Source organism: Onychomys torridus, chromosome 21 (assembly GCF_903995425.1).
Source record: "Onychomys torridus chromosome 21, mOncTor1.1, whole genome shotgun sequence".
In the NCBI taxonomy this organism is placed as follows: domain Eukaryota; kingdom Metazoa; phylum Chordata; class Mammalia; order Rodentia; family Cricetidae; genus Onychomys; species Onychomys torridus.
Window position 1 is genome coordinate 13,859,857 of NC_050463.1, and position 21,350 is coordinate 13,881,206.

Sequence of the window (21,350 nt, forward strand, 5' to 3'; positions counted from 1 at the left end):
TTTGAGTGTCACAGAAATATGTAGAACTGGTAATAGGCTATTTTAAATAGGGTTTTTAGCAAAGATCCTGTACTACTATATTGAAAATTGTAAAACTGTAGAAATTGGGTATATTTTATTGAACTTGAAGGATTTCTAGTCTGCTTTACATGGCAAGGGACTTATGCCAGCCTGGAATCTAGAATTTGAAAAGGCTCATTTCAAATCTCTTGAAATCTTTCAGTGCAATTATCTGGATGTGGAGAAGATATTGCAGTTTGATGGGTTCTGCATGTTTCTGGCCATTTCTTCCATAGGATTTGAGGATTTCTATTAGGATCTGTTTAAGAATTATGCTGTTAGGCTTTTCCTGGCACAAAGATCAATAGATACAATCTGTTCATGTTTCAAAAATCTGCACCAAATCAGAATCTGAATGGAAACTTTCTTGCTTTGTACAAGTAAGAGACTGACAGACAAAGGGTTTCCCCACTTTCCAACCTCTTAGTGATTGCAAACCACTAGCATGTACCTGGGGAACTGGTCAGGTTAACTTTCTATTAATATGACCCAGAATTCATCCTAATCCTGACTGTAAGAAAATACTCTAAAACAAGTGGTCACTTTGGCATCTGTTTTCTGGTCAGTTAGAATGAAAAGCAGGAAGATCCTCATATGGATGCATTAATTAACATGAGAGGTATACAAGCTCTTGGTGTAACCTTGTTTTCCATTTTATACTTGGGCTAAAGACCACAACAATCATCATTTTACACTTGATTTTACTGTTTAAGTTAGGTTTGGTATACCTACCCTTCCAGGGCTCCTTTTTTCACAAAGCTTGATGGTAAGTAATTTTTTATAATATCATCAGAGTCTCTGGCTTTCTAAGAGTCACTTTCCAACCATGAAGGAAAATAATGTATTAATTAGAATATTATACTCCCTCTTATAAGATGCAAAGAAAGGATGCAATTTCGAATAATATGGAAATTGGTATGAATACATATAGACTTGTTTAGTTACAAAATAGTTTACCATCTTAGGAGCTGCAGGGTTATAGTATGTATCAGCAAGTGAGATGTACTTATTTATTTGTGTGAGGCCTGATAAAGAGAGAGACCTAAGACATTTGAATATAGTCAAAGCAGTTTACCTTACCTTAGGATTCAAACCAATCTTTTAAGTGTAGTGACCATTCCTGAAGAGACTCAAACCTTGAACCACTGGTGTTTGTGTGTTTGGAACCCCACAGAGGAACTCCAATATAAATTTATTTTCAGGAGAGAAAATAAAATACAAAGGTCTTAATATGTTTTTCTTTAAGGCTATTTTGAAAGTGTGGAATATTTAATTTTGCACATGTACTTTATGAATCTATAGAAATTTAAAACAAGACCAATTACATTTTCTAGATATGAAGGAGGGTCATCAAATCTCTGGTTTCAAGAGTGGGAAGGGAGACTGGCTTTGAAGGTTATTGGTGTTTTAGATTCTCCATAGAAACTAATGATAAGCCTGTTCCTCAGGAAGTAACCAGACCATAATGCTCTACCAGCTTTCACCTCACTGGAAATTTACATACTATCTTAGACTCCATGAAGACCAATGGCTTTCTCTGTAAAAAACAGAGTGTTGGGGAGGCTATATTTATTGTCACTGAATACGCAGATTACTGCAGAGGTTGAGGCTGTGAAGAGGAGAAGAGATACTAAACTTCCAAGAACACAGTAAAATCTCAAGTGTAACAGTCAGAGATTTTTTTTGTCAACATTTGTCAGGGATGATGGAGTTGATGCCAGGAACAGGTAGCTCTTCTCTGAAGGATGATTGAAGTCAACTGACTTGAAGTAACCACTGAAGAAGGTTATCATTCATGATTTCCCTGCTGCCTCCTCCTCCAACCCCTTCTCTCCCTCTCCTCACCACCGACCCCACTCTGATGCAGGGTCTCCTGTAGCTCAGGCTAGCTTCAAACTAGGTAGAGGATTAGGAGTTTGAACTAGGATTACAGGACAACCCAACCAACCTGGTTTATGAATCCTTTCTAAGGTCTTTCAAGTGTGAAGAACCTTGTTAGTGTTACTATTTTTTGTAATATGTAAAAGAGGAGGAGTTTCTCATACTATAGAACACATCTAGAAGAGAAGTAGATTCAGACTTCTAAACAAATGTATCTATATGATTCAATAATGGTATTATATATCCTTGAAATTTAGATTAATAACATAAAAGAAAGAACACGGACTTTTATCTTGTAGTTTTAGAGACTTTACCACAAAATAGGTGAGGACTTTGTAAAACTGACAAAAATAAGCTAAAGTGGCTATTAGGAATAACAAAAGCTATAGCTGGGTACAACATGTTTTATCTTACTAATTCTGTGTTCTTGAACATAGCTCAAGGAGGAGTTGATGAATGCTACTTAAATGAAGAGCCAAGGAAACACTTTACGTATTTTTTCAGTAATAATAAATGAGAATGAGAGATAGTGAACACAAAGGGTTTTTAAAGTATCTACATGGTCTCATACTTAGAGCAACAGTACAACATTGACTCCATGTGTCTTTCAGACTAGTGATCTACCATTGAACAAGGCTTTTCATAACAGACACATTGCATGGATTTGGACTGTACCTACCTCCCCAAGGCCAGTTTTGGGGTTTGCTTTTATAATTAGTTCATTCTATCTCATCAGGCCTTCCTGAAAATGATATACATTGAGAGTTGAGCCCCTATTTATAGAACATGTTTTGAATAATTGCATGCCTAGATAAAGAATTTTAAAGGAAGTAATTACAGATCCAGTCAGAGAATGAAGTCCTGTGATTTTAGGGATTTTTCCAGTTTTTATTTCCCAATTGCCTGGCTTCTCAAAGAAGTGTGTTGACAAAGCATAATAGTAATAATGGTCCATACACTTAATGTCCTCATGTAATTCTGTATGCACACTGAATGCTGGATCCAAGAGAGGTATTTAAGATGTAATTGAGTTTAAATCTGTTGCTCTTTAATGTTTTGGCTATTTCTAATATTGTAAAATTTGGTTATGTAAAATGCATGCATTGATGTTCTCATAATCATAGATTGGAATAATATGAATAGTATCAGGAGGCTTATAGGTACCAACTCTGTTTTTACAATAACATTTCTGATCCCTTTATGATTACCATGTTAATATTCATTAACGTCATGCTAAGGCTGTCAGGAACATGGCCAAGTGAAAGCTTTTGACCTTTCAAAATATTATCAAGAAGCTGTTTTTGACATGTCTTTTAGAGACTGAAAACATGTAAAAAATAGATTCTATGAGAGATACACATTTACTCTCGAAAACTAATATTGATGTTTTATAATGTGCTATATGTAATTTAGAACTTGTGATTATTCTTGGCTTGAGTCCTTTACTTTGAGGCAAAGGGGTGCAAGTTTGGAATGATGCCAGCTCTGAAATCTACCTTTTGGAGTTCTGTTAACAGGGAGACACCTATGCTAAAATCTGAGCTTAATTTTCCACCCCAGTAACATATGCACAGGATTTAGTGTGGAAATTCTTTTGTTCCTTGAGGTTCTGGCTTTCTGAGTTCAGTGGAGCACTCTGACTCTTGTATAATGGCCAGAAAACAGGAAGCTTTTTAAAAAAAGCAACAACAGGGTTTTCTTTAGGCATCTTTCAGTCTCTGTTCATTTTCATTTTGAGTATAAATTTCATGGAGACTTTTCATTTGGTCTCATGAGAATAAAAAGAGATTCAAACAGAGGACCGATTGTTTTCTGTGTCTAGTTTGCAAATACCTTAAATCTATGGCTTAATGAGTGGTCTACCACCTTCTCACTCCACTTCAAAATCCTAAATTTTATTACTTAACAAAACAAAACAAAACAAGAATTTGGGAGGGGACAGGTTGATAGGGTTCCAGAGAATTAGGTGGTATATGCGGGCTAGAGATGAACATATTTTACTATAACTATGTATGAAATTCTAAAGGGATACAAAATTATAGAAAAAAGATAGGATTCATATTTTGTCTATAATTTGTTTCAAATTTCCTGACAAAGTATATACCTAAATTTATATTTGATTTGCTGAAAAGATCTCTTTTAGAAGCAAGTGTAAAATTGATAAAGTATTATGGTATACAGTTTCTGGATCTCAGTGATGAATCATTATTTTGTTCTAATTTTTATTGTACCTGAATTTAAAGTGGATTATTTTTAACTAAGAAGGAGGCCATGCATTATTTGACTCAGTACCTTTATGGACTACAATTTTGCCGTATGGTGAAAAGAGATTCAGTTCTCTAGAAAGGAAATAAATTTTTGCTGTAAGTCATGTTGGTTTATTGTATTGATGTTATCATTGTATAAAAAAAGGTATAATGCAATATATTTTTGTAATTTCAAGTAATATCCTAAATTTCTAAATAAACCATCTTCCCATAATGCTTCAAAATTTCAAAGTAGAATATAAAATTTGAAAAAAATGTTGTAACTATTATATTTATTAACATCAAAGTGATGAGCTATTATTTAGCTTGTTTGGGCATTAAAATATTAATCACTTTCCTTAAACAAACTTTCCCTATTCCACTCCGTCTACACTTTACTTAGAATTTTATCCAGTTTCTTTAATTATTGAATTACTTTAACCAGATGATTCTGAAATGTGCAATCACTCTGTTCCTGACATTGTATAGGCAACTATTTTACTTTTTAAAGAATTGCAAGAATTGAAATACCCGTAAATATATTTGAGCAGAGTTCTGGTGTCCCTCTACATCAGCTAGCCTATGTTTGTAAGTCTTTTTTCAAATCTATTACTATTTATTTCACTTGATGTAAACATTTAAACCATTTGAATATCAACTGGGAACCAGAAGAATTATCTGATTATATTCTTGCTAAAATTTACCTTTCATAAAACATTTTAATTGGCAAGAAGTAAGACACATAATGCAGAACTGAAAAATGGGCAAATACTTTTAAAAATGCTTGCTAGGTAAGGTCTTACTGTAAAACAATGATACTCTTTCATTTATATCATGTTGATTCCCTAGTATGAAGGTCTTGGTTTCTTTATATAATGCTCTACAGTTTACAGCATTTTACATAAAACTTTAAAAAATTGCTCCTAACAGTACAGAAAGTGTCTTTTTTTATACACATTTAATGAATAAGGAGACTAAGTCCAAAAGAGAATAAAATTCATGATTGATAAGATGATGGACAATGATCAGAACTAATCCACTTACATTTATACTATCAATTAAACATTAAACATTTTCTCCCAACACAATCTGACTGAAACAACTTCAGATGCCTGGAGCTACAATATTTATACTTGGTAGCAACCCATGTTGATATAAATCTAACTTACTTGTTGATCTTGGAGCTCATTGACCTATACCATGTGATCTCAGTGTCACTGTTCTCATTTAAAATGTGCCCCTGGGGCCTTAATAAGGGCATGCAATTTTTACTTTCCTGAAGTCTTAAATAACCTTTTTCTTTTAATGCAAGACTAGAAAGAGAACAGGGCATTTAATCAGATAAGAAAATGGGAATATAATTGAGATGAAATTAGATTGTTAAATGTTCAAAAATGCTGTTCTAAGTTGCTCTCTGCATTTTGATAAGTTGTGAATTTCTGTGATGGTCTTTGTCTATTGCAAAAAAAAAGTTTCTTTGTTGAGTAGTGAGGGCTATACTTATCTATGTATATAAGGATATTTTTGTAGAATGCAGTTGAGAATTATACTGCTTTAGGAACATGACAGTAGTAGATTCTCCTTTAGAGTCTACTACCCAACCAGCCATAGGTAACTGGCTAGGTCTACAGTACTAAGTATAATCTTCCTCATCTTGAGTGGGCCATAGGTCCAGTTAGAGGGTTAGCACCAAGATATAAATGGCACCATGGAACCAGTGGATATGTGTTGCTGTGCTTGTCATTGTAGCTTTTAGGCTTGACACCTGCCTAGGATGATTGATTGCTGTTCCCCCTTGGCAGCTTGCATAGCACCTTCGGGTCCTCTAGGGGGAGGCTTTCAAGTTAGCATCTCAATTTCACCAACCCCCATGCCAAAGCATGTGGTATCTTCAGCAAAAAGGTCTTCAAGATGTGGGAGACAAGCCAGGGAAATAACTATAAACTATATAATTTTCATTAGCAGTGTCTTATACTCCACTGACCAACAACTGAAAAGGAGAGACATTTACCTTACCTATCATTGGGGTTGTGTTAGATAGTTTGTGGTCCTTGGGTGGATCATTATCACCCCAAATCCTAGAATGTTACTTAACTTATTTGTATATGTATACATATACACATACATAATTTACATACACATATTCTACATATATTTTAAAGTAATAATAAAACCTATTTCCCTATGACTTTTTCAATCATAATTCCCAGGGTGCTCATCCCCAGTTGAATCATCAGAAACACAATTCCTACACCAACACATCACGGAACTTCAGAGAAGAAGGGTAGAAAAATCGTAGAAGTCAAGGAGCCAGGATATCTACTACTAGATAGTATTTTGTATATATGAAAGGGAAGACGCAGCCATGTAACTTCAACAATATGGTCATGAATGGTGACAATACCAGTTGACATGCTAACATGAATGGGGAAAATCTGGTCTAGCTGAAGAGCTACAAGCAATTAATAGTTGCTTAGAGAGGAAGAATCAGTTATCTCCAGGGACTAGCTCCTGCAGGTTAGCTAATGCCAAGTATGTAACAACATATGTACATACGAGTAACAGTAAGTGGACTTAGCAGGCTGGTGCGTGTGTGTGTGTGTGTGTGTGTGTGTGTGTGTAACAATAATAATGAAAGAAAGGGAGGTTGTGAATTTGAGAGGGGAGCATAAGAGGAGTTGGAAAGAGAAGAATGTGCGGGAGAAATCATGTAAATATAATACTCTAGTGTAAAATTATCACATATAATAAAATAAATGTAAGAGAACAGAAAAATCAAAAGAAAAATAAAGGAATACATAATAAAATAGTTACAATTTTTAGGGCTTTTGAAAAGGGAATTTTGTAAATAAAATTATCTATCTCATTTATGTGATGTGGGCAATTCAGATAGTGGGATCTGCAAATCAAGGACCTGAATGTATCAAAATGAGCTGAGGTTAGGCATGTTACCCATTTTATTTCAGCTTTATCAGTTTATAAAGTGATATATCTTTCTTACCTATCTATCTCATAAAATTATTCTGAAGATCAGATGATCACTCAATCATGTAAATTTGTGTGTGTGTGTGTATGTTTTACATGTGTTTGAAATATCACGATGCAACAAGGTAGAGAATCCCTGAAAATCATGTCAGAGATCGATTTCATTATCTCATAGTTGCTTTGTCAAAATATAGAATAAGACATATTTGGCTTATTATGACATCTAGGAAAATCTTTTAGGAGATTCCTACAAAAACAAAAAACAAAGAAACAAACAAAAAAAAACAAGAGTTATTTAAGAACTAAATGTATCTCTGATAAAGATTACATCCAGATTGTCTTCATATGCAAATTTAGGTAATAGATTTATGCTGTATCTTTTGGAGTTAAAAATTAGCAATTGCTTGGTTAGTCCTGCTAATGTTAATATCAATCTCTCATAGGTTAAAATGATTGAAATTATTAATAACTTATCCATTGAAAACGAGGAATATAGGAGATAGAGTTGCTGATTAATCAAAAGTACTAAAGTATTTAATCTTACAGATTTCAAGTATTACCATGAATGCAAGATATTTGAAAAAGATACTCCAAGATTATCCCATTAGGGACAATAAGTTATGAAGAACCACTGTCTGTATAGTCTGTGCTATTACTTGTTCCTAAAGGACTATGTCCTTGCTCTGATTTAATGAAAATTATTCAGTATTTTGAACAAAATACAGAAGAAATTGTTATTTAATTTGTACATACTTGAGGGCTGGAGTAATGGCTAATTGTGAATAATCAAAGCTGGAATGAATTTTTTAGCCAAAGAACATAAAATTGATGACTGTGAAACTGAGGTCCACGTTCAAATAAAAGTCAAAATAGTAAACCAATAACTATTTATTGATTTAGTAATCAGTATAAGCTTAATACAGTCAGGAGCACTACAGAGCTTCCAGAAATGTTAATTCATTTAAGGATGCAATAGTATTTAGCAAAAAGGATACATGGACACTACTTCCCTGTCCTAACTTCTTAGCAGAGTTTGTGTGATGCTGTGCATGTTATACTTTCTTAATGGAGTATATTTTTATTTATTCTTTGAAATTTTCGTGCTTTTACAATGTATTTTGATCCCTGAAACTTCCTCTAGAATGCCTATCCTGTATCCTCTCAACTTTATGTTTTCCTTCCTTATGCTATCAATCATCATTGAACTTGAAACAGCTGACAATAATTTAAATATTCATAATTAACTGACTGGAAGATATGGCTTAGAGGTAGAACTGACTACTTGATGTAGGACTGTGAATATCCTAAGTCTTGTTTGTGTGGTGTTAGAGACTTTTAAACCTTAGAAGTCTGTCTGGATTAAGGGGATTTCTAATCCTGGTATATTTTATATTATCTAATATTTAATATTTCTATATTATCTCATATTTCTATAACATTAGGTAAATTGATTAGGATAGAAATTGATAATCTAGAACTGATATATGGACTTAAAGTTGAGAATGAGATTGCCATCATTTTTCTATAAACTATACACAATAATTAGGATAAATTTCTTTCTTCACTTTCTTGCAATCATATAGATTTCATTCATTCATTTTTCAAGATATATTGAGCAAGTGCAACTTGTGATGTAGTAATTGAATGTTAGCTTTAAAAGGGAAAGGTTCTTGCCTGTCTTGTTCATTCTGTATAACCAACATCTGTAACCTTGCCTAGCTTGTTTCAAACTCTAGTTCTATATGTCTTGATTCAATAAAGATGTGATAATTCAACAAATGACTCCTTGTAGATGAAGGTATTGTTCTTTAAGATAAGGCCATTTTCAAAACCTCTGTATTAGATACTGCCTGATTACAGACCATGTCAAGAAGTAAACTGCTATGGCCATACCTTAGTCATGGTATTCTAATGTCAAAGCAGCAACAATCAACTCTTTGCCAATGTATTGATGTTGAATCCTATAATTACAAGGCAAAGTATCTGAGGTGAATTAGGAACTGGGTGAACACTTCAAAGGCTATATATTCATTAGAACATTAGTCGGTATATCTCAAAGAGAACAGGCAGGTACATCCTCACAGCCTGGAATCTCTCATGAATTTCACTCTCCTGTTATCACAGCCCACTCCCTGACTTTTTCAGGTGTTGGTTTACACTAGGCTCCCAGATGATCTTGTCCTCAGTGAGAGGACAAAGGGTCTGAGTTTGATTGATAAAGGTGTAGATTTCCATTTCCTTTGTCCCTTTTTCTGACAGTTTTGAGAGCGGTACTTTGTGCTCTTCCAAATACAAGTCAAAATAAAATGATACAAAGTGGGTGTGTGGGGATGGATCTTGAAAGGGCTGGGGAAAGGGTGGCAAAGATCTAATTAAAAAATACAAGTAACTCATCTGCCTCTTCCACTTAAATAAGCAAGGATCAGCATCCCATACTACCTTCAACTTAGTTTTACCAATTTTGATGCTAGAAATAAACAAACATGTAAATGACAAAACTTGCCATTTTCTTATTAACCTATTTAAGCATCTGTTCAAGTTTTGGCACCTTCTTGGGCACTGTGTTCAGAAGAGAGAACAAAATAAACCAACAACAACAATAAAATGTGTGCCCTCACTACACACACTGCAGAGCCACAAGGGAGCGGTCCAGCTGCCATGCTGGGCGTGGGGACAGAATGGCCACACAAGAACTCCCTAAGGCTAAAGTGGTGAAGTCACCCTTTTGAGGCAAGCCCGTTTATTTCTTTACAAGTGTAAACTGTATTTTAACTACAACCCTGATACTGCTCTGCTTGCAGATTTCCCCTCCTGCAAGTCTCTATGATATTGATAAGAAGTCTAATATAAACACAACAACTGTATGTCTCACATCTCATTTTTTTTAAGGTTAATCTGTGGTTATAGAAAAATGTAGTATGAATTCCAAGCTTGTAAATTAGATCCTAGGGGGACAGTTTTAGGGAAAGGAATCCTTAATAATGAATATAGATTGGTTTCTGTTTGCGAATAAGCAAAAATTTCTGCCTAGTGTAGCTCCTGAGATGAAGCATGGCTTCATCATGACTGACTTCGGTGAATGAACATGGGGGAATTTAGGATGTATATGTGATGCGATTACAACATATCCCCAAATTTCTCAAAAAACAGATTTATTAAGTGAAGAAAAATAGTTGCCTTCCCATTTCTTCTTTTTAATGAGGTAATTTTTTTTTTAACTAAATAAGGCTAGTTGACTGAATACTATATATCTGGTATGTAGAACTAAGCATGATAAATGCTATATATATAAAAGGATGCTTACATTTGCCTACAAATACACACACACACACACACACACACACACACTGATGTTTGGGTTATTTCTACACCTTAATCTTCACTGTGCTGACATTTTCTCCTGAATTTAGTGCATAATAGCAGGCTTAATGAGAGCCTGCTAATTATTATAAAAAGGCTCCACAGATTCCAATGCACATAAAGATAAATATTCATGTTTAGTCAACATATTTATTTTGTCTAGAAATCATAGACATTACCTTTTATTATCTTCTAATGTATAAATTATAATTTTATAATTCAAATAACTGGAATGTAGATATAGAGGTTAATTATTTTGCCAGTGCTATGAACTTTTTCATTTTAAGTATTCACAAGAGATTGCTAAGTGGTATTTTTCATTCTGATTGCCAATGTACTATTAAATTTAGGATGTAGGTACTGCACACATAATATTTAAGTCATAAAAATAAAGTATGCATGTATGTGTGTATGTATACCTGTGTGTGTGTGTGTGTGTGTGTGTGTGTGTGTATGTGTGTGTGTGTGTGTAAAACAGTATGCATGTGGAGCTCAAAAGACAAATTTCAGGAATTGATTCCTTTTCCATGGTAAATTCTAGGGATTAAATCAATGATGTCATGCTTGTGCTATAAGAACTTTTTTCTCACTGGACCTTATTGTATTTCTCAAAAACTAAATCTATCTTTTACTTAACAACCATTAAAAATGTGTAGTAATATATGAATGCCAGCAATATTCTAGATTTGACTGTGCTTTTTATAATCTCAAAAATAGTAGATAACCTATTTTTATAATTTCTCTAAAAACATTGTTCAGCCAAGGATAGCTTTAAATTGTATTCTGTACTTGCTTATTTATTGGTTTACTTTATTCATCTGGATGTGGGGTGGATTTGCTTGCCATGGTGTACACATGGAAGTTGGAAGACTAGTTAAGGAAACTGCTTATTTCCTTGCATCATGTGGTTTTTGCGATTAAGCTTTAGGTCATCAGGTCTGGCAGCAAGCAGCCTTATTGAGCCATTCTCCCAACTCTCCCAAGGAGAATCTTTAGTCCATAGTCAGAAGGTGATAAAAAATTGGTTTATAAGTTAATAGAAAGGAATAAATAATCTTTCAATAATGTATTATAATAAACATATGCAGCATATGTAAAATAGTATGAAGATCAGAAATTATATTATTTTCACAGGAGCTATTCAGTGATTACTATTAGTGGGTATTCAGAATTACAGTATACACAGTCCATTCATGCTACTTATGAATTGGTTCCTTATTTTCAAGTAATAGTTGTGATCATAGAAAAGCAATCCATGCTTATACTCGTGAATATGGATGAAATTAAGTATTAATCCTATTTTACTTTTAGAACCAAGGGCCACTGATATTCTCATATAAAGAGTTCCATTAGATTAAAATTGTGTTATTCTAGTGAGAAGGTAGAAGTTCTTGATTTAAGAACATATATGCACACAGCATAAACACAATGTGTTTATATCTATGTACAAAATACAATACGATATTGAAATATTGTTCTAATATGAAATTCTCAATACTAGAAATTTATTTAAAAAACTAAAATTTGAATATAGAGCTGAAGCTTAGCTCAGTGTAGGATGCCTGCCTATTTGCTTATTGAATAAGGTTTGGGTTTGCTTCCTTGAAACACACATACACACACACACACACACACAACAAACACACACACACTAACACAAGTGTGCACACGGAAAGAAACACGTTTATTCTTTATGTAAAAAATACCCTGTGATTGAATCTCCTCACCCAGAATTGACTGGATTTTATTCTCTTTAAATTATTTCTGTTTTCCTGAAGATTTTAATATTTACCCAAGCAATTTCTGTTTTTGTATTTTGATAAAACAGATATATTAGAAAATTAAAAAATAAATAACGTTAATGTCATTAATTCAGCAGTAAACTTATTAGTACATAGAACTATACAAAATACAGCTGTATAATTATCTACTAGTGTACCATGAAAATATATACAATGGTCAAAAGTGTTAATTGTGCAGAGACATGAAATGGAATAATTAATTATTTGGCAGTTCTCAAGTTACTAATTTTTATTGGCACAATTAATTTAAAAACACCAAATTGCAAGTACCATTTTTCTCAATGTCACTAAATCAGATATGTGCTTAAGGCTGAGCATGTTTGTGCTGAAACGTGCTTCCTTTACATACATATCTCAGTGACTAAGCCTATAGAATTAAGCTATGACAAAAGTGAGTCCCCAAGGACTGTGACTTAGTTTGTTTTAAGTACCTATACTTGAGTCATACTAAATGGTTGGAAATTAAATGAATTAAATTAAATTTAAATGAATACATTTAAATTATTGCTCTGAAAAGTTCTACTTTGTGGTCTTGAATTTCTCAGTTTCTGAATAATAATACTATTTGTAAAACCAGGGCTCTGCAGATCAAGCTAGAGTGAGTGAGACAGCACAGGAGGACCCAACATTGTCAAGACTGAACAAATAATAGCTAGTATCATTTGCCATAATGAATCTTGAATTAATCCTCGTCTCCAATGCTCATGGCATGCTTTCTCACCCTGAGATAAAGAAAAGTGACACTAGCCTTCTTGTGAGGACAGTAGCCTCGTCAAATACGGAATATTCAGTGGTATCAACAATGGAAATGCAAGGTCCATCCTTTCAGTGCTGGAAGCCTAGCTCCAGATGGGTCCGATGACCTGGCATGGGTGTGTGAAGTTGGCGCAAGGAAGAAACAAGTGGCCCCAGATAGCCTGGCCATTTTTATTTATACAACTTCAGTGGTTTGCCTGAAGAAATTTGTTTCCTTAGGTCTCTGAAAATGGTGACAATAATTACCAGTTTGTTCCTTTGCTGATTTCCCCTTGGGTGCCCCCCAACTTTCCCACCAGTAACTGTTACCTATTTGACCCTTGGCTCTAAGTTAGAAGCATAAGTGGTGTTGCAACCCACAAAGGAAGTTTGCTAACTGGGCACACCTAGTTAGGGGGAACAGTGTGCCCAGTTGGCAGCATTTGCAATTACAGCATCCTGCAGAGTGAGGGACAGGTTTATCTCTAGTGGCTAATATTTACTCCATCCGGTAGGGTCTGTGTTCTCACAATCACTTCATTCTACATTCTGGACTGCTCTGTCTGCTATGGGACTATACCAGGCTTTTTCCTATTATCCTATGGACAATATAACTTGGAAACCTACTCTTAGTTGGCACTGTTTATCCCTTGTTCTTATGTCCTCTTCCTCTCGACTTCTTAGGGCATTGGCACAGCTATGAGAGAACTGTAGGCTTCTATGATTGCATTTCATTCCCTGTCTCTAGACTGTTCCCATTAACTCCTGTTATCACCTGTTTATTAGCATTTTCCCAAGACTCTTGTGGTTAAAATCATTCTCTCCAGTTATACAAATATGTAATTAAGCTTCATGAACTATTGTGACTCTTTCAGGCCAATTACAGGGTGCATTGGAAAGGCAACATCCTGTTCTTAAAAATCTAAATTTACCGTCACACTTGAAACATCAAAGGTTTTAGGGGCTACATCAGGTCCACTGGATATTTTTAACAACTTTCCCTCTGGCTCACTCAGAGGAGAGTCTTCAGGGAAGTTTTCCTCTTGTAATAGCCATTTTATCCCTGACTGAGAAAATGAAACTAGTGCCTGTGCTCCTGGGGTCCTGCCCAGACTTATGCAGCGACCTGCCCACAGGTTTGCAAATGGGTGGGGTCTCTCCAGGGCCACAAATACAATGTGTTTGTGCTCTTCTCAGGCCCTGTCCCCTGAAGGAGGCACATGGCTCCTGCCATTTTAGTCTTAAGAGTACTTCAAAATCTTATCAACTTGTTCCCATTTGGAGTGTGGTATGCATTCTCCCACATTTTGACTTGAAATTTGAGTTAGAACACTCTGGTATAAAGAAATAAATGATGTGATATAGTCAGTCATATTTGGTGCACATTTTGAAATAGAAATTATGTGTATTTAGTCTTGATATTTAAAATGTGTTTGGTGCCTGAATCTACTCACCTTTTATAACTTCCTAAAATTGACAAAAACCATCAGATGTTTCCTCACCAAATGTGTTAATGCAAGAAAGAATGTTAACCTATTTTGAGAGTTGTCTTAGCTGCACTTTTAAAGAATGTGGGTTAAAACTTGAAAAAGGCTTGTGGTGGTTCAATGTAGTTGAATGTGGGCTGAGTGTTTTCTTGTCTTGGAATGTAACTCAGGTTCCAGACCAAAAGGACAATATGTAGTTGAGACTCACATTTCTAAAGAGCTTATGAGAGAAGCCTGAGACACAATGTGATGCTTACAAGAACCTCAACCACCATGTCTAACCTAAGATGACAAGGGACGGGGGAGGGGGGAAGGGGGCATACAGCTCTTTAGTGACTGTCATGTAGATAAAGAGAAAAAAAACTTTTAATCTCGTCTCAAAAACAGTGTACAATCTGAGAAGGATTTATAAAGATTGTAGAGGGCTAGAATTCCATTTCCTCCTTTTGATGTCTACATGGACAGCCACTGTGATGACAGAAAAGAAGCAGCGGAGGAATCTGCATGCTCATTGTTTGGTGACATACTAGGCTGTCTGTATTTCTTTGGGATTTCCTGGCCTCTTCAAGCATTTGCTGAATGTGAGCCCATTGTATGGGACAAAGCCCACTGCATGTTTGTGCTTCAGTCGCAGGAATTACTGGCTTAGAAAAATTGTAGTGTGTGAATCCAATCTTTACTGAAAGAAAGTGGGCATGCGTCAAAAGACCACCAACATGTTGGTGTTAGATAATATTAGGTACTGCCATTCACCAAAGGTCATAAAATCACAGGTAGTTGACAGGTCACTGCAGGTGATGATGTTTAGGGAGGGAATGCTTGTTTGCCCCCATCCTGTTCCTCACCCAATGCCTACAAAGCTAGCCTAAGGAAAACGCAGATGAATAGGTCTGTGCACCTACTCCTTCCAGGGCCTTTTGACCGTCCTTTCCTGGTAGCTATCATTAGGTCTTGATCTGTGCTGTATTAGGTATCCAAAGGAAATCTGGAGTGGCTGAAAAGCTGCAAGCATAGTTAAGGTTTTCTAGAGGAGCTTTACAGATGGATACAATGTGCTATAGATTGCGACCTTTATTAGAGAAACTGAAGATGATCAATCTGTGTCTGGAGTTTCTTCAATAATCCGAATTCTTTGTGGAGACAACTGGTGCATATTATGGAACATAGAAAGTCTTCAAAATCTAATGTCTACTTCACTTAGATTCAAGTTCTATTTCATACTAGCTAGAAGAACTTAAGCAAGTTATTTATTCAACAGCAATAACCCCCCATTGTTTATGGGTAAAAATGGATTAACAGCATAGGCTTTAAAAAGATGATTAAAGTAAAGGAAATAATATATATTATGCTATTGTAACTGAATATAACACATCCATAAATATCAGATTTCCCCACTATTCCCACAAAGGATTATTGAAAAGTGAGTTGGAAAGTTATTGTTTTTATAAATTCATTTTCTAACAAGAAGTGTGAGTATGAAAAGTGTTTCAACAACAATTTAATATACCTCTCTGCTTAGAGTCTTAATATATTCATATATCTGTTTCAGCCAGAGAGTCTTTTTGTTTTAAATGTCTCATGGCTCCCAACATATTGATTATTCTTGTTTACTTTCCATCAGTAAGTTCCTGCTGAATTTTTGCATGTAAAATATTTTTCCAAATTTATTCTATGCATTTTTTTTGAGAAAAGAAGCTGGGAGTATAGCTGTTTGTAAACTATGGATTTTTTGGGGGAAAGGGATGCCGGGAATATAGCTATTTATAAACTAATATACATAAGTATATAGATTTCAATATTTACACAGCCCCCAAATGAATAGTACTCAGGTTTACTGTGTGTACTGTACTAAGTTCATTGGATTCAGAACAAAAATACTTTATATTAACTACATATGTGTAATTCATCTGTTACATGCACTATATATTTATAGACATATATCAATATGCTATGACATTTAAACCTTGAAAATCAGAACATCAATAAATAAAGAAATTTCTTCAGAAATTACTTCAGATTAGAAGCATAAGAACTCCCAGTGTCAACTTATTAGGACACCCAGGTAACTGTCTGTGGTAATGTGAGGTGTGCTAATCACAGAGGGTGTGACAGGCTTATACTTGGCTTAAAGGATAAGGAGCGCCACTAAGGACAGGATGGGATCAGGTTCTTTAGAGGGAGACAATAAGCAATAATAGATTTAAATGCAGTCAAGAAACTTTAACTGACTAGAAAAAGAAAATGTCCCCTGAGACCTTATTATCTGCTGGCTTAAGCCCACGTGAGAAATAGTGAAAATGCCAGGAATTGGGTAATCTTAGTAGGCTTTTAGTGATAGATCCTGGTGTCCATGGATTTAGCTAGGACAAAGAAGAGTGCCATGTGTACATGCGGGTATCTGCCGTTATTATACTGTGATTGCTCATACAAATCCACACATATTTAGTGCTAGAAAACACTTCTTATTTTTATATTTGTTCTCTTAAGTTATTTTATTCACGTAAGATATTATGATCATGTTCTTTCCCACCCATGGCCCCTAGGTTCTCCTTATCTCCCTAGCCAACCAATCTCATGCCTCAAAACCAAAAAGCAAAACAAAACAAAAGCTCCTAAAATCGTTTTTTACATAAGAAAGTTAGTTCTTCCAGTCCTTTAAGAAAGAACAATAATCTTTTAAGAGAATTTTATAGAGATAACTCACATATAATAGAGTACTCCTGCAAATAGTGCAGTTCAGTAAAATAGTATGATTTTGCAAATAAAGATTATGTTCACAGTCCATTGAAAACCATAATCAAATTGTAAGCATCTTTGTACCTTCTGAAGGAAGCCCCTCCTTTTTTCCTTAATCAACCATGTGTTCCTTTGTTTTTCTCTGAACAACTTACTTAAACACAGTTATGCAGTCATTGGCTTCTGCAACAGGCTTTTGACCTGTGTGGGATTCTCCAGGATCACCTGTGTTGTAGCATGTATCAAGATGCTGCATGCTCTTTTATTGTATAGATGTCATTTAGGCTGTTACCATTTTGGGTTTCTGCAAAGAAATGGATGTAAACATTGCTTGTGTATGTTTCCATGTGCACAGTGGTTCACTAGTTTGGTTTTCTTGTTTACACACACACACACACACACACACACACACACATATACATATATATTATATGTTTACATAATTTAGAATTAGCCATTATATTCCACATATTATGTATTAGTGATTCTTCTAGATTTTAAGAAGAATTTAAATCAACTAAAATATACAAACTTTTCAAAATACCTTAAAATGATCAGAGCTATGTCTCTTTTTGAAGTTTTCCATTTGATCATAATCATTTTTTCTGAGCTTACAATTGATCTGGTGGGGTTACAGGAAAGATAACTATTTAATGCCACTTCCACACACATTTTCTCTCTTTGCATATTCATAGCAATGTTACAAACTTTTTAGATCACATGATTAGTTCCATTTAGGAAAGTTGCTCATCTCTACTCAAGGTCACATACTCTATTAGTGACAAATGCCTGTTTTGTTCAACTGTCTAATCATGAGCTCAGTGTACCAGGGCTCTTATTGTACCTCTACCATTTATATATAAGTGACTCCTCTGAGATACTTTCTCTAAGCATCACTTTGCTGATGTTTCCAAGGCATTAGTAACAGACCCTGACCCATATATGAGGTTTTTGTTTTGTAAATGTGAGCTGCTTTCCATGAGTCTTTGATTGTTTTGTATCATCATAGATTCCATAAAGACTAGTTTTAGTGGTACTGCTTTTATGATCACAAATCCAGACTTTTAGATAGACAGACTACATTTATGTAATTGGCTTACCATTTGAATAGTTTTGGCCCAAGTGTGTCTAATTTCACACTTACTTGTTGGCCAAAAATAATCCAAATGCCAAGGTTTATTCACATATATGAAGTCACACACATTCATAGGCACACGAGTGGGCCTAAGATAAGTACCCAAGCAAATGACAAGCCATATCCAGACAAATTTATATACACACATACACACACTAAAATATCAAATCACTTAACACCTCTCATTTTTCAGACACCCTCTAAAGGTTGATGTTCCCACTGTACCAGGGAACAGCACATTAGTTGTCTGAGCGCATGGCAATGAACCACTGGAAAGCCTCATCTTAACCCATAGCTACTAAAGCTAAGCCCTTTGTGTCTTTTTCTCATAACACACACACACACACACACACACACACACACACACACACACTGTATTTTGAATCAATGAACATCTCCCAAATATTGCATGCCACTTCTTTAAAGTGAGCTTTATAGCATTGGCATTTTGTGTTCTGGTAGTCCTTGTGAACATAAAGTGAAAGACTGACTGTTGTGAATCTGTGGGACTGGAATTATTCCAGTGATTTTTGCATGAAAAAGTTGCATACTCTCTAGCAAGAAATTTTTGTATGTGACACACTTTCTGGGGTATTTCATACAGGGCTAGCCTTAACATTTTTTTTTTACCAGGTTCTTAGGAATTCAGATGTTTTTTCTGGAAAACTTTCCTAATTGCTGCTGCTAAGGTTCAGAAAAACTAATGTTGATGCTGCTAAATCACTATCAGCCCTTATGTAGAGATGGAAATGAACACATAACATTATGGTGGAAAGGATATTGGTTTCTTTTGCTGTTTCTTTTCATAGAACACATCATGCTGTAACACAAACAGGACATACAGAATTCTTTCCCATCTACAAACTAAAACATTCTTAATTCATTCAAACTAAGGAATTGGGTACAGTATAAAGACATCGCTTGTGAATTACATCTGAGTCAAAGATACCTAGAAAGCCAGAGGAAGCCCTTACAAGTGCAGTATGAAGAATTTTGGTTAATGGTGTAATTTAATATTGAATTGGGAGATCCTGACTGGTTTAAAAATTTAAAATTACCCAACTTCTTCCAACATGGACCCTGATACAAAATCTGGAGTTCTGTCCTAACAGATGGCACATGCCATTACAGGGGTAGTCACCATGAAGTGTAGAGCTTGGTTGATTGTTAGTTTAAAGTCTTTATATTTTCTACACTGGGTTATTATGAAAAAGTTCAACCAATTTAGCTTGCTGTTGTTCCCTTTGTAAAACATGAGGAAAATGGCTGTTCACTCCTCTTTGAGTCCAGTCTACAGATACCAAGTTTTCCATCTTTGACCCCAAGAACTCAATTATGACTTTAATTCAGTTGCCACAAGGCCTGACAATGGGTCTGTTGGCTCTTCCCTGCACTGTGACCTTGGCTCTGCAGGGCCTGAAGGATTCTGCTGTCCATCACACCCTCCACAGCTTCTAGGGATCCTTCTTGCCATTTTCTGGGCTGCCCTCTCCAGGACTTTGGATGTCTTTTTCCCATTGACATCCAGTTATTTTTAATCTTCTAACCAGTGTCCTTTTCAGTGTTTACATTTTCTAATGCATTCTCAGGCTGCTGAGTGATATAGGAAGTTTTAGAAAATCTAAACCAAACACAACAAAATGTGATACCAGTTTCATTCAGACTTTATGCTTTGTGAATTTTCAATACATTCTCACCCTCTCTTACAGGTAAAAAGATGTTGTTGCATTTGGTTTCATTATCAGGATTTTAAGGCTATTTGTCTTGTTACCTACCTATTATTATATAGATTTTTTTTTACTGCTTTAAAAACATTTAAAAAATATTTTCTTGTATTCATCTCTTAAGTTGTCCTTTTCGTAAAATTGTCTACAAAGACAAATTATTTAATGTGATATGACATAAATAGCAGAAGCTCCAGTGGCCCCAGGAATGAATCTTAAGTCCAAATGCCTTTGGTTACTCTTATGTTTAAAAACAACAGTTATCACATTGACCGAATTCAATGCCCACTTATTTTTTTTTTATTCTTATTACAGCATCTGTTTGTGATAATCACTGTCCTTGACTGTAGCCCTCGTGTGTTATCTGTGACAATACTGGGAGAATGGTAGTTTAGGATGTTCATATGCAATTTTCCTTTGAATATATGATGTCTTCAAGCCTGAAAAACAGAAAGCAGAAGGGCTTTCAGATTTTCAGAGACTATGTTTTAGATGAATAATCAATAAATGAAGAAACTTGCTGGTTCTTAGATATTGTAAGTTGAGGATTGTTGCTTAAAGGACAAAATAAGTGCACTAAGAACAGTGATGATTGTTCTTAGAGGGAGCTACCTGGGAGCAAACCCTCTGACCATACTCAAGGCTTCACCTGACTATAAACAGACACAGTCAAAATCCTCACTTCATTCCCATAGAACCCTTGGCCAGAGCTGCTCAGTTAAGCACCAACGAATCAGTGATCCATCAAGTAATGAGGAAAATGTATGCATTATTTGAATGTTGAATGTGGGGGGCGAGTGGGTATGTGGGGTGTGTGTGCACCAAATTTGGTTTCATTTTCAGGATTTTAAGGCTATTTGTCTTGTCACCTACCTATTATTACATAGATTTTTTTTTTTTTTACTGCTTTAAAAACATTTAAAAAATATTTTCTTGTCTTCATCTTTAAGTTATCCTTTTCATAAAATTGCCTACAAAGACAAATTATTTAATATGATATGACATAAAATAGCAAAAGCTCCAGTGGCCCCAGGAATGAATCTTAAGTCCAAATGTGAATCAAATTCACATAAGAATTCATGTATGTGGGTGATTGTGTTTGTGTGTGTGAGGGCCAGGGATCAGCCTTAAATGCCATTCCTAGGCTCCAATTCATCATACAGTTTTGGAGACAGGGTCTCTCACTGGACTGGAACTTA

The 21,350-nt window shown here is 35.1% G+C and overlaps 1 protein-coding gene across 29 annotated transcripts in view; it reads left to right on the forward strand.

Moving 5' to 3' along the window:
• Nrxn1 (neurexin 1) overlaps positions 1-21,350 on the forward strand; it is a 1,060,385-nt gene that overhangs the window by 764,134 nt on the left and 274,901 nt on the right. The window lies entirely within an intron of this gene.